The sequence below is a fragment of the Globicephala melas genome, chromosome 5, assembly GCF_963455315.2.
Source record: "Globicephala melas chromosome 5, mGloMel1.2, whole genome shotgun sequence".
NCBI lineage: Eukaryota > Metazoa > Chordata > Mammalia > Artiodactyla > Delphinidae > Globicephala > Globicephala melas.
The window spans coordinates 80,715,321-80,728,935 of NC_083318.1; the positions used below are offsets into that span (position 1 = coordinate 80,715,321).

Sequence of the window (13,615 nt, forward strand, 5' to 3'; positions counted from 1 at the left end):
GAGAATTTGACTCCTCTTTTCCCATACCTGATTTCCCATACCTTTAGCTGACCCCTTCCATATTCTTAGATTCTACACTCCCAAACCACCTAAGTACTTGCAGTTCATGTCTCTGTGCCTTTTAAGGCACAGTTATGTTCTGCTTGGATTACTTCTATATTTGTTCTCCTTTCTCCATCCTTTCTTCTCAGTAACGTTGACTTATCTGCCAACACCTACATTATAAGCCAGTGACTGTAAAGAAGCATTCTTTCTCCCACCTAGTCTGGATAAATGCCCTCTTATACATCCTCGCTTTTCCTCTTATTACAGCAATTATCAAGCTATATATACTTTTTAATTTAATTTAATTTTTTTTTATACAGCAGGTTCTTCTTAGTCATCCATTTTGTACACGTCAGTGTATACATATCAATCAAAATCTCCCAGTTCATCACAACACCACCCCCACACCCCGCTGCTTTCCCCCCTTGGTGTCCATACGTTTGTTCTCTACATCTGTGTCTCAATTTCTGCCCTGCAAACCAATTCATCTGTACCATTTTTATAGGTTACACATGTATGCGTTAATATACGATATCTGTTTTTCTCTTTCTGACTTACTTCACTCTGTATGACAGTCTCTAGATCCATCCACGTCTCTACAAATGACCCAATTTCATTCCTTTTTATGGCTGAGTAATATTCCATTGTATATATGTACCATATCTTCTTTATCCATTTGCCTGTCGATGGGCATTTAGGTTGCTTCCATGACCTGGCTATTGTAAATAGTGCTGCAATGAACATTGGGGTGCACGTGTCTTTTTGAATGATGGTTTTATCTGGGTATATGCCCAGTAGTGGGATTGCTGGGTCATATGGTAATTCTATTTTTAGTTTTTTAAGGAACCTCCATACTGTTCTCCATAGTGGCTGTATCAATTTACATTCCCACCAACAGTGCAAGAGGGTTCCCTTTTCTCCACACCCTCTCCAGCATTTGTTGCTTGTAGATTTTCTGATGATGCCCATTCTGACTGGTGTGAGGTGATACCTCATTGTAGTTTTGATTTGCATTTATCTAATAATTAGTGATGTTGAGCAGCTTTTCATGTGCTTCTTGGCCATCTGTATGTCTTCTTTAGAGAAATATCTATTTAGGTCTTCTGCCCGTTTTTGGATTGGGTTGTTTTTTTTTAAAATTGAGCTACATGAGCTGTTTATATATTTTGGAGATTAATCCTTTGTCCATTGATTTGTTTGCAAATATTTTCTCCCATTTTGAGGGTTGTCTTTTTGTCTTCTTTGTGGTTTCCTTTAATAGGAATTGCATTGAATCTGTAGATTGCTTTGGGTAGTATAGTCATTTTCACAATATTGATTCTTCCAATTCAAGAGCATGGTATATCTCTCCATCTGTTGGTACCATCTTTAATTTCTTTCATCAGTGTCTTATAGTTTTCTGCATACGGTCTTTTGTCTCCCTAGGTAGGTTTATTCCTAGGTATTTTATTCTCTTTGTTGCAATGGTAAATGGGAGTGTTTCCTTAATTTCTCTTTCAGATTTTTCATCATTAGTGTATAGGAATGCAAGAGATTTCTGTGCATTAATTTTGTATCCTGCAACTTTACCAAATTCATTGATTAGCTCTAGTAGTTTTCTGCTGGCATCTTTAAGATTCTCTATGTATAGTATTGTGTCATCTGCAAACAGTGTATAGAGTTTGACAGTTTTACTTCTTTTCCAATTTGTATTCCTTTTATTTCTTTTTCTTCTCTGATTGCCATGGCTAGGACTTCCAAAACTATGTTGAATAATAGTGGTGAGAGTGGACATCCTTGTCTTGTTCCTGATCTTAGAGGAAACGCTTTCAGTTTTTCACCACTGAGAATGATGTTTGTTGTGGGTTTGTCATATATGGCCTTTATTATGTTGAGGTAGGTTCCCCCTATGCCCACTTTCTGCAGAGTTTTTATCATCAGTGGGTGTTGAGTTTTGTCAAAAGCTTTTTCTGCATCTATGGAGATGATCATATGGTTTTTATTCTTCAGTTTGTTAATATGGTGTATCACATTGATTGATTTGCGTATATTGAAGAATCCTTGCATCCCTGGGATAAATCCCACTTGATCATGGTGTATGATCCTTTTAATGTGTTGTTGGATTCTGTTTGCTAGTATTTTGTTGAGGATTTTTGCATCTATATTCATGAGTGATATTGGTTTGTAATTTTCTTTTTTTGTAGTATCTTTGTCTTGTTTTGGTATCAGGGTGATGGTGGCCTCATAGAATGAGTTTGGGAGTGTTCCTTCCTCAGCAATTTTTTGGAAGAGTTTGAGAAGGATGGGTGTTAGCTCTTCTCTAAATGTTGTCAAGCTATATTTTAATATCTGTTCACTTTTGTATTTCGGAGCTCCTTGGAAAGGAACAGTGCCACTTTTATTTCTATATCCCCAATACCATTTAAATTCTACTTAGCACACAAAAAGTGACTTCTAAATATTTACCTTTCAATTGAGCCTTCTGGCTAATGTTTCCTATTGCTTGCTGGTATTTCCACTGCAGTAGAAATTCTCAAAACACTTGTCTACACTCACTATCACCAATCCCTCTCCTCGTATTCTCTCTTGATTTCACCTCATCAGGCTTTTGCCCTCACTACCTTATTGCAACTGCACTTGCTGAGGTCATTAAGGATTTCATGCTGCTAAACTCAGTAGTCAATTGTCAATCCATCGTACTTAACCAATCAGAAACATCCAACACAGTTGATCACTCCCCACTCCCTTTTCCTTGATACATTCTCATCAGGACAGCTCATTCTGTTGGGTTTCCTCCTCTTGATGCTTCTTTCCAGTCTCCTTTGCTGGTTCCTTTTCTCCCAAACCCTTGGGTTGGAGTGCCTCCTAGCTCAGTCTATTCTTGTTTTCTCTTTGTCCCCACACTCCCTGGGTGAGCTCATTGATTTAAATACCACCTATGTTCCTAAGACTCACAAATGTTATCTGTAGCACAGACCACTTTCCTGAACTCCAAAATTCATTTCAAGCTAACTTCTCAACATCTTCACATTTTTTTTTTCTGACACCTCCATTTATAACTGAATTCCCAGTCTTCACCTGAAAACTACATTTTTGTGCAGTGTTTGCCTACTCAATTGATGTGGTTCAGTCCTACCCCTCCTGTTTTCTGTAAAAAGCTCCAAACATGGGCCTCCTTAAGGTTTTGGAACATGCAGAGCATGTTTCCACTTGTGGACTTTTATTCTGTTTGTTCCCCCTGATTGGAATATCTCCTCCAAGTATCTGCATGGGTAACTCTCTCATCAACTTTGCCTTTTTTAAATTGTTACACTTTCAAGGAGGCCCACTGGACCATCCTAGGTAAAATCACAAGCTACCCTGTCCCCAACCCTACCCCTGACTCTAGATCCCCCTATCATGTATATTTTACTTTTATTTTACTAGATAGTTAGATGATAGATAGATAGATAAATCTATCTAATTTTAAGTTTACTTTCCTTGCCAGAACATTTAGTTCTAGGATTTTTTTCCCCTTTTCTGCTTTGTTTAAGATGTATATCAAGAGTCTAGAACAGTATTGGGACATATTAAATGCTCAAGAAATACTTATTGAATGAATAAATGTCCTACTTCAAAGTAAAGATACTTAAAATTGAACTGATTATCCCTCAAAAGCAGCTTCTCCATAGCTTTACTCTTTATTGTACAACCATTTTACTAGTTACCCAGAAAAAAATCTAGAGTTATTATTTCAAGAAGGACTTTTTTTTTTTTTTTTTTTTTTGCGTTACGCGGGCCTCTCACTGTTGTGGCCTCTCCCGTTGCGGAGCACAGGCTCCGGACGCGCAGGCTCAGCGGCCATGGCTCACGGGCCTAGCCGCTCCGCGGCATGTGGGATCTTCCCGGACCGGGGCACAAACCCATGTCCCCTGCATCGGCAGGCGGACTCTCAACCACTGCGCCACCAGGGAAGCCCAAGAAGGACTTTTTTGATACTTTTATGATTGAGTTCATTTTGAAATTGATGGAAACAATCTTCCCTTGACTTCTGTGATACCACACTCTTCTGTCAACTTACTCTTGCTTCATCTCAGTTGTCGACTATTCTTTCTACATTTTCTTCTTTATCATTAGTGTTTCTAGGTCATCAGTTCTTCTCCTTCTACTCAGTTTATCTGGGTAATGTCAGACATCTCAGTGGCTTCAATGAGCTTCCTGAATTTATGATGCCTAAACCTGTATGCCAAGAGCAGATATCTTAGTAAACTGCAGACTGAAGAGGTTAAGAATATGCCACCCCAAAACCTGTCACTTTGGCACATTATTTTGAACTAAAGGCAATTGAGAAACAGCAGATGAAGAAGGGCTTTCTGATCCCCCCCCCTTTCTATCTAAAAGCAGATTGTAAAATTTCCATGTGCCAGGAAGAGCAGAACATTCTTATCACCAGAGAGTGGGAGTCAATGCCAAAATGGATCTGAGCAAAAAAATGTACAAAAATGAAAATAACCCTTATTTTCCACTTGTTTCCCCCATGTATTTCCTAGTCGCTTTCCCACAATTTAGTGCCCCTAGTAGCTTAATCCCTTTTCCTTTATGTTTACACTTCATCACAAATTTACCATTCTCTGGTTAAAAAAGCAGGTAAACTCTCAGTCCTAACTACTTCTTCAGGTCTTTATTTTTCGTATGAAGTATCCCTTGTATTAAATAAAACTTGTGTGCTTTTTTCCTGTTACTCTATGTCAGTTTAATTCTCAGGTCTTGTCACCGAACCTAAGAGCGTAGTGGAAGGTTACTTTTCTCCCCTACAAGTCTTCTCTAGACCTTTTAAATTAATTCAATACAAGTACTTTGCATTCAAAATAAACAAACCTGAATTCATCATGTTTTGCACACTTTCCCCCAACATGTACTTACATCCTCTACCTTTTAACAACCAAAAATTTGATCCTTTTCCTTTATTCCCATTTTAAGTGAGTACCACCTCATTGCCTACCCCCAAATTCTGTGCATTTCACTTCATTTCCCTTTCCAACTGTAAATTAATCAACAAATTGTTTTAAATATTTTTGGAATCTCTATTTTTCTCCATTCCCAGAGCCAGAATGCATGGATTTGAACCCTGGTTCTGCCCTATGTTAACTAATTAGCCTTTAGCAAGCTAACTTCTCTGAGTCTCGTGCTCACTTCGACAGCACATTATACTAAAATCGGAACAATACAGAGAAGATTAGCATGGTCCCTGCATAAGGATGACAGAAAGAAAAAAAAAACTTCTCTGAGTCTCAATTTTCTCACTGCAAGATGAGAATAATAACTACATCTACCTGTTGGGTTATTCTCAAAATTAAAGGAGCTGATGCATAAAAAGCATTTAGATGACAGTCTGGAACACACTCAGTAAATATTAACCATTGTATTTTATATCACTCCCCTACCTTAAATTTTTCAGTGACTTATTGGTGCCTTTTGGAAGAATTGCAAATTATCTTAACAAGGTTTGCAAGCCTCTTTGAAAACTAGCCTTCACTTACTAATCTTGTCACTGAACCCTTTGCACTCTGCTCTACTGTAAGGAATTTTTTTTCAATTCCTCTGAGATGCCTGTTCTCTTTCACTTCTGTATGTATAAACACATGTTTACCCCTTGCCTGTTTGGTCAATGTTGTATTTAAGCTTGAAATTTTACTTCATGGAGCCTAATACAACGCTTGAACCCCGTGTTTCCACTATTATAATGCTTGTCATGTCGTATTTTATTTAGCGGTCTCACTATATTGTTACCACTTTGAGGGAAGGGAGAATATCTGTCCTTGCAGTATCCCAATTGAAGGTACTTAGTTAATATTTGTTGAATGAATGTTGAGTTAGCAGAAAGTTTGAGTCAAGTTTATAGCTCCATTTAATTCCTATAAAACATCATAGATTTGACAGTGTTCAATCATTTAACTCTAAATAAGATTTTAAAAATAATACAATTACAGTTTGCTAAAAAATAATACATTTTTAAATAACAAGGGGTTTCTTGAAGAGGCAGAGCCATTTCTATGAAATTTTAGTTTCACCTTGTTCTACTACTAAATGTTCTTATTACTATATTAAGGTCAGTTGTGTTATGCAATCTAATTTAAGACTTGAAGATACCAACACTTCACTGTAATGTAAAAGGGAGTTCAGAGATTAGTGGTTTTTATATGCTTAGTAATATTAAATGACAGTGATTATAAAAAGAACCTTAGGTTTATTGATCAGATGTGTAAATTATCAGTTACTCATCTTGACTTCTAATAAAAAACCTGCAAGTTTAAAACTGTTTTGAAGACTTCTAACATTTGACCTTTACATTTTCGATTCGAATCAATGTCTAAACATAAATTGGAGTACAATGTGCATTATTCAGGAATGATTGTAAACTTTTACTCTATTTTATTTTATTCTCAACTAATAAACTTTATATCAAGAAGTCAAAAATGAAGAATGAAAGAAAAATTGTTTTTATTTTTTTAATTATAAATCAATGTAAACTCTCTCTTTCTCTCTCTCTCTCTATATATATATGTATATATATATATATATATATAGTGAGAAAGCAAGAAATGAGAGTAGAGAAGACCTGAAGACTTATTTCTCTTTCTCTATATATCCTGAAATTTATACATGAAATATATTTAAACATAACCATATGTACAATATAGTGAGAATATAACAGTGTTCAGCATGATTACTGTATATATTGATAAAGAAATATTGCATTCAGGAGAACACATCAAAAAACAAAGATGTGGAAGTAAAGAGTAAAATAAAATTTCATGTTACTAGGCATTTTTTCAAAAGGATGTCAGCAATTTATTAATTTAAATTTATCTACTAGTAGGAAACCTCTGCTCTTAACTTTCTAATGGGCTGCCTGATGATAATCTGCATATATATAAATCTTTCCTTTATTTTAACACAAGAGAACTTAAAAATATAATAAATGAACTGAAGAACTTAAGATCTAAGCTTATAACTCCTTTTCTTAAATATCTTTAACGGCTGTACATTTTCTACACAATAAAAACCAAACTTCCATCCTACTGCAGATCTTCTAAAACCTGACTTCTACTTACCATTTCTCTCACTGTACTCATCTCTTAAACTATCTTTCCATGCACCATACATGCTCCTCGCCTCAAACCAAACAAATAGCTTGCCTTGGTACCTTCTTTTTTTTTTTTTTTTTTTAATCATCAACTTGCTTGTTATGTTCCTTAGCTTCAAATTTCCTCATCATAATTAAAGAAAGTTTATTCATCTTTTAGTATCCCACTCAAAACCAAACACCTCTGGGGTCTTTTCTTGATCCTCCTCAGCAAGAATTCATTACTTTTTGTCCCATGTGACGTGCTTACCTTCTGCTTTGGAGTATAGGCAAATTGAGAACAGATTCCATGTTTTCCTTATTTTTCCTAACCTCACGCAACAGTGACTTCCCTAGTTCTTTGCATATCATACATATTTAATAAAACCTCATTGAGTTGCATTGAAAGTGAGCTTTGGTACATTTTAAAACATTTGGGGGAATTCCCTGGTGGTCCAGTGGTTAGGACTCTGAGCTTTCACTGAGAGGGCGTGGGTTCAATCCCTGGTCAGGGAACTAAGATCCCACAGGCCACGTGGCTCAGCCAAAAAAAAAAAAAAAACCCAAAATAAATAAATAAAACATTGTGGAAAGCTTTTTATAGAATATATTGTCATTATGCATAGTGATCTGCATTCACTACAATAACCTGTGCTTCTGCTTTTCTCCTTAATTCCCTGTAATTCACCCTGCCTTCCTTCCAAACCATGCTGATATCTGAGCACTCAGAAGACTTCTCGGGAGACACAACAAAAAGTTATAGAACTAAATGAAGATGTTTTCAGTTTCCCTATTTTATTCACGATTTGATATTAAAAGTAGGTTATTTTTGTTTAATGGGCATTTATCGAATACCCAAAATGTCTCAAGGCGCTAAAATTTACCCTGGAAAAATACAAATGAACATTGATGTATCCCCTGAGGACATCATAAGCTAGTGAGAATGCCAGACCCAAATATGGATAATTCTGTTAGAGGTGAATAAGTACTAAAATCGGAGCCTGTTGTGACATTGAGTCTCTGAAATGATAATGATTTAGATAACATTGGCTAGCTAATAGGTTTTTTCATTTGTGCTTAGATAATCTTTGCTCTTATAAAATCAGAGATTTGTTTTCTGCTGGTGTGAAAAGGGAGAAAACTCATGTGTGAATCTTCACTGGATGGCAGTCATTCAGCAAAGAGTTATTGAACACTTACTATGTTCCAGGCAGAGTTTTTGGCACTTACAGATGACACAGTCACCACCCTCATGAAGCTTGCCTTTTCTTGAGTGAGAGATCTTGACTGAGAGAGTCCTGTAGGTAAATAAATATCTGACATACCTTAGATAATGATACATGATACAAAGAAAACAAAACAGATCTTGGATTTAAGAGTGGGTGACTCTGCCTAGATATGCTGATAGTGGAAGACCTCTTTGAGCAGTTGATACCTGAGTTAAAACCTGAATGAGATCATGATCAAAAAGCTTGTCTTCAGAAAAATACCATGGTGGTATAGTTGTATATCTTTTCACAAGACATTCGTTCTATTTGGATCTTTATTCTAGTGGTTTCAAGCAAAGGAAGAAGGGTAACTAAGTTTCCCAGGTGGTTCTGCTTACCTAGTTTAAGATCTACAGCTCACCTCAGTAAGAAGTGCAATTGATATGTTTTTCACCATGGATCCTTTTTTTTTTTTTTAACATCTTTATTGGAGTATAGTTTCTTTACAATGGTGTGGTTAGTTTCTGCTGTATAACAAAGTGAATCAGCTATACATATATCCCCATATCTCTTCCCTCTTGCGTCTCCCTCCCTCCCACTCTCCCTATCCTACCCCTCTAGGTGGTCACAAAGCGCCAAGCTGATCTCCCTGTGCTATGCGGCTGCTTCCCACTAGCTATCTATTTTACGTTTGGTAGTGTGTATATGTCCATGCCACTCTCTCACTTCGTCCCAGCTTACCCTTCCCCCTCCCTGTGTCCTCAAGTCCATTCTCTACATCTGCGTCTTTATTCCTGTCTTGCCCCTAGGTTCTTTTAGATTCCATATATATGTGTTAGTATACGGTGTTTGTTTTTCTCTTTCTGACTTACTTCAACCACGGACGCTTTTATGTATTCTTTTCCTTTCTTTTTTTTTTTGTGCGGTAATGCGGGCCTCTCACTGTTGTGGCCTCTCCCGTTGCGGAGCACAGGCTCCGGATGCGCAGGCTCAGCGGCCATGGCTCATGGGCCCAGCTGCTCCGCGGCATGTGGGATCTTCCCGGACCGGGGCACGAACCCGTGTCCCTGCATCGGCAGATGGACTCTCAACCACTGCACCACACCAGGGAAGCTCCCTTTTATGTATTCTTGCCAAGGAATCCTAGACTATTTCACAAGCACATTCTCCTGGAAAAATGACAAAAGTTGTTATTGGAAGGGTATATAGCTGTTTTTCTCCAAAATTTTTCACAGTAGTTATAACAAATAAGTACATCTTCCCTTTTGAAATATATAAAGTGTGATTATACAGTTTATAACATCTTTTAACAAACATACTACAATTATATGCTCTGAGTAAAATTAGTCAAATGAATTTGCTTAAGAGTTTCAATAATATTGTGTAATACAAATATATGTCCAGAAGGGTATGTTATGTACATGATCCTGGTATGAATCTAAGTGACTTTTCACACTTCCTAATTTATATTTGATTTTTATAAAGTCAAAAGTGACTTTAGGGGCTTCCCTGGTGGTCCAGTGGTTAACACTTCTCCTTCCAACGCAGGGGGAGCAGGTTCGATCCCTTGGCTAGGGAGCTAAGATCCCACATGCCTCCTGGCCAAAAAACCAAAACATAAAACAGAAGCAATATTGTAACAAATTCAATAAAGACTTAAAAAAAAAAGTGACTTTAGAGTCTAGTCCATAAACTGTATAATGAGGAGAGTAATATCTAATAGTAGAATGCCCCTAACCACCCTCGAATTGAAACACGATGAGTTTTATTTTCTTCTGTAGTTCACACGTTGTTGATTGGTTAGAAGACATCAATTTGTTCAAAGACACACAAATTTAGTGGCAGAACCAGAATGTACATTTCCAATGTCCATCTCCTATTCAGTTTCTAGTGTTTTAAAAAAGATAATGGAGTGAATTAACATTTAGCTTCTGGCAAAGATATTGTTGACTAAATTAACTTCTCAAAATTTAGATTATTTCAGTCTATACATGTCAAAACCATTAGGTGTTTTTTGTTTGTTTGTTTTTTCCTTCTGGATCAAGGCATTGTGGTGAGAATATAAATTTTTTTAAGATATATTCAGAACCAATCTTATTTCCGTCCAACTATAGAATGTAAATTTTAGGTCAAAAAAAAATTATAGCAGAAAACAGAAATTAATGAGAGCTGTTGGACATTAAAGTAATGCCACAGCACCTCACTTTAATCAAATTCATTGTATATTTCCTGTTCAACTTTGGTTCTAAGTGTAGTCAAGCTCATTTCTTTGTAACCAAATACAATGAAAATCAACCTGTTTTTTAAAGAAATGTTGTTGAGCTAATGAAAGCAATGGAAATAAGTAGTTTGACCAAAAAAGAAAAAAAAATATGGAAAACTTAATTACCAAATGTCATTATTTATGGGTAAATATATAAATGCAAAATATATAGGGAAAACGAAATATATTATTTTACCATCGAAGAGTTGTGCCTATTTAATTGGCCTTCATTAAATTGGTAACAGGGACACATCAGCAACCTTTGGAAAGCTTACACAAATTGTATCAATTATAAAGCTATTAAGATTGACTTAATTGTGCTGTCTCACTAGCAGAAAACGGGTCAGTTAGTTCAAGCCTCTGGAACACACATTATGAACTATTTAATACACATGTTCCTCCCGTTCCTTAGTAGTAAAGTTGTGTGACAGGTCTGTTTATGAAGATTGCATTGTAGAAGAGGTATTCCTTCCAGATCTCACTTCAGTGTGAATATTTTGCAATTATCGGGTATGACTTGTGCTTTATTCAGTGAAGACCTCTTTTCTTCCCACACTGGCCTTCGATATCAAATGAAGTAAAGATTGCACCTAAACACTTATTATGAGCCAGGCAGCCTTATGAAATGATTATATTATCATCTCCAATTTATAGGTGAATACAGAGAAGTGAAGTAACTTGCCCAACAGCACACAATTAGTAAAGTGGCAGCGTCCAGTTACAAACTCAGCAGGTGTAGTTCCAAATCCTACACTGATTTTAGCACTAGAGAATTCTCTCTCTCAATTCTTGTGTTGACATTTCCTTTCAGTTGTACTTGGGCAATCATAACAGGTGCTGTTTTATGAATAAATAAATATTAGATTTGTGTCTTAAGCCACCCAGGATTTAGGGCCATATTTTAAGTCTGTCGTTTCTGTGATGAACTTGGAAATCCTTTGGCCTTTAATAGAAAACTTCTCTAAAGACTATATTTTATTTGGGAAGATGCAGTTGTTGAAATGTATACAAAATGTTTAACTATGAAAAAATATTGCACCTTATACATTTTCAGCTGCAAAACTAAGATAATGGGGTGTGTTTGATTTATTTGCTGTCAATTTAAAGACAGTATTTTAGCTAAAGCAGTCTGTTGTAAACAGTTTTCTATTTAGAACATTCCCAGAGTTGACCATAGTTGCTTCTTTTTCTTTTTTCTTTTCTTTCTTTCCTCCTTTTGCCTTTTTAAAATTTAAAACATTAAAAGCAATAAAGAGCAGAACAGAAACATTGCATTATTCCCAAAAATTTTTCCCTGAGGTAAGGTTTAAATTAATCAATGTAAGATTATTCACTAACATTAAAATGGCTGCTCCATAAAGCACAGGCATAATTTCTGTTTCATATGGGGTTTTCAGAGCATTTCTAATGAATTCAGAGGATCATCTAATCCCAGAAAGAATACTTCCTTACACTCAAGAGGTCAGTGTCCTCTGTTTGGCGTCAGAAAATACCTAAACCTCTTTTTGTTTGATTTCTATCTGGCACCTCCTTTTTTTGGCATATCCTGTTGGCATCACCCCATAGAAAACTTCCTGAAAAGCAGATCAGATTGTTGTGATCCAGAAATGCTTTTGTCTGGCTTCTAGGTCATGCTTTAAACCCAGAACAAGTGACAGAGCTAAGCATACTATGTGAAAATAACCAGTCATTAAACTCGAGAGGTTTTTTTTTAAATGATGCAAAATACTCAAGTTGCAAGTAGAACTATTTTACATAAAAGTCCAGTGATGATGATTTTTGGCCAGAACTTGGAATAGCTGGGAAAAATATCAAGAAAAACAATTTTTATCAAAAGGCAAATTAGTTTTTGAAGCTGGTGTTAATTGGCAGCCAAGGTGTTTCATTATGAAGCTGAATTTTTAACAGTTGTTACTTAGTTACTATAAAAACACCAGCCAGAAGAAAACACTGCAGCTGTAATGGATATTTCTCCAGTCTTTCCCTGTCCCTCTGCCAACAGTGTCAATAATGTGAGTCCTGTTTCTAAACACCTATGTGCTGCCTGGAAATTGCCTGTGTTGGCTGTTTATTCAACTTCATTTCCAGATTAGATGCGTATTTGATAATCAACAGGTTCAAGGATGATCACTTTCAAACTGCCGGTGTTGTATTTTTCTTTTTTGCAATTCTCTATGTTTGAGTGAAACCTTAAGAAGACCTTATTGGAAGAACTGTCTTTTCTTGTAACCTGGAGTATTGAGCTAACCACAGGAAATACATAAATTGTAACTAGAAAGATGATTCTTTTGGATGAAGCAAAGAGAAGTGTGGTGCCTTATCTCTATGTGTGAGTGTACCTACTGCTGTTTTTTTTTTAAGGAAAAACACCTGAGGGCCATAGGTAGCAAGTTCCAACTGTTTATTCCCCTTCCTAGTAATAAACAGCACGAAGGTTTCTCTCCACACATAACACATCCAAAGCCCCTGGGAGTATGTATGCTTTGATATTTTCCCTATCCTGACATTTTACTAGCTGACTAAGAAAAAAAATTGGTTTGCTCAAAGTCTTTCAACCTATAGGCGACAGATTCTTGTATTGTTCTGTCTATAGTCATCCTTTTGATTTCTGTTATGTTTAGCATCTAGTTTTATGGTGATGTATAGAGAAAATCATTTTTTTTGTGGTGATGTGATAAAAGTATTAGTTTAAATTACTTGCCAACAGTTCACCAACCAAATAATTTAACTATGTAATTATAGTCTTATTGAAGCCTTTGCTATTGATTTTAAGAAGCAACCATGGATCTATTTGTTGTCCTTCAGAACAAAAGCAGCTTTTCCTGTTGCCTTGCAAAATCTCAGCTAGGGTCTTACAGAGCAAAATAATGAATGCTTCCACTGCAGCATGTCACAGGGGAGGCTGGGACAATACTGAACTCATGCACACCACTGATCCTTACTTGCTGGGCAACATGTATGCCTGGATTTCTGACAGCCCTGCGGGTTCACTAGAGACCTCAGTCATTCTGTTCA

General features: G+C 36.3%; 1 protein-coding gene and 1 non-coding gene across 23 annotated transcripts in view; both read left to right on the forward strand.

The window, feature by feature from the left end:
* Window positions 1-13,615, forward strand: part of ADGRL3 (adhesion G protein-coupled receptor L3) — an 859,466-nt gene that overhangs the window by 713,546 nt on the left and 132,305 nt on the right. The gene's annotated exons all lie outside the window — the stretch shown is intronic.
* LOC115865756 (U6 spliceosomal RNA) lies at window positions 5,189-5,296 on the forward strand. The gene has a single exon (XR_004044414.1). It is a non-coding gene; the product is annotated as a U6 spliceosomal RNA (small nuclear RNA).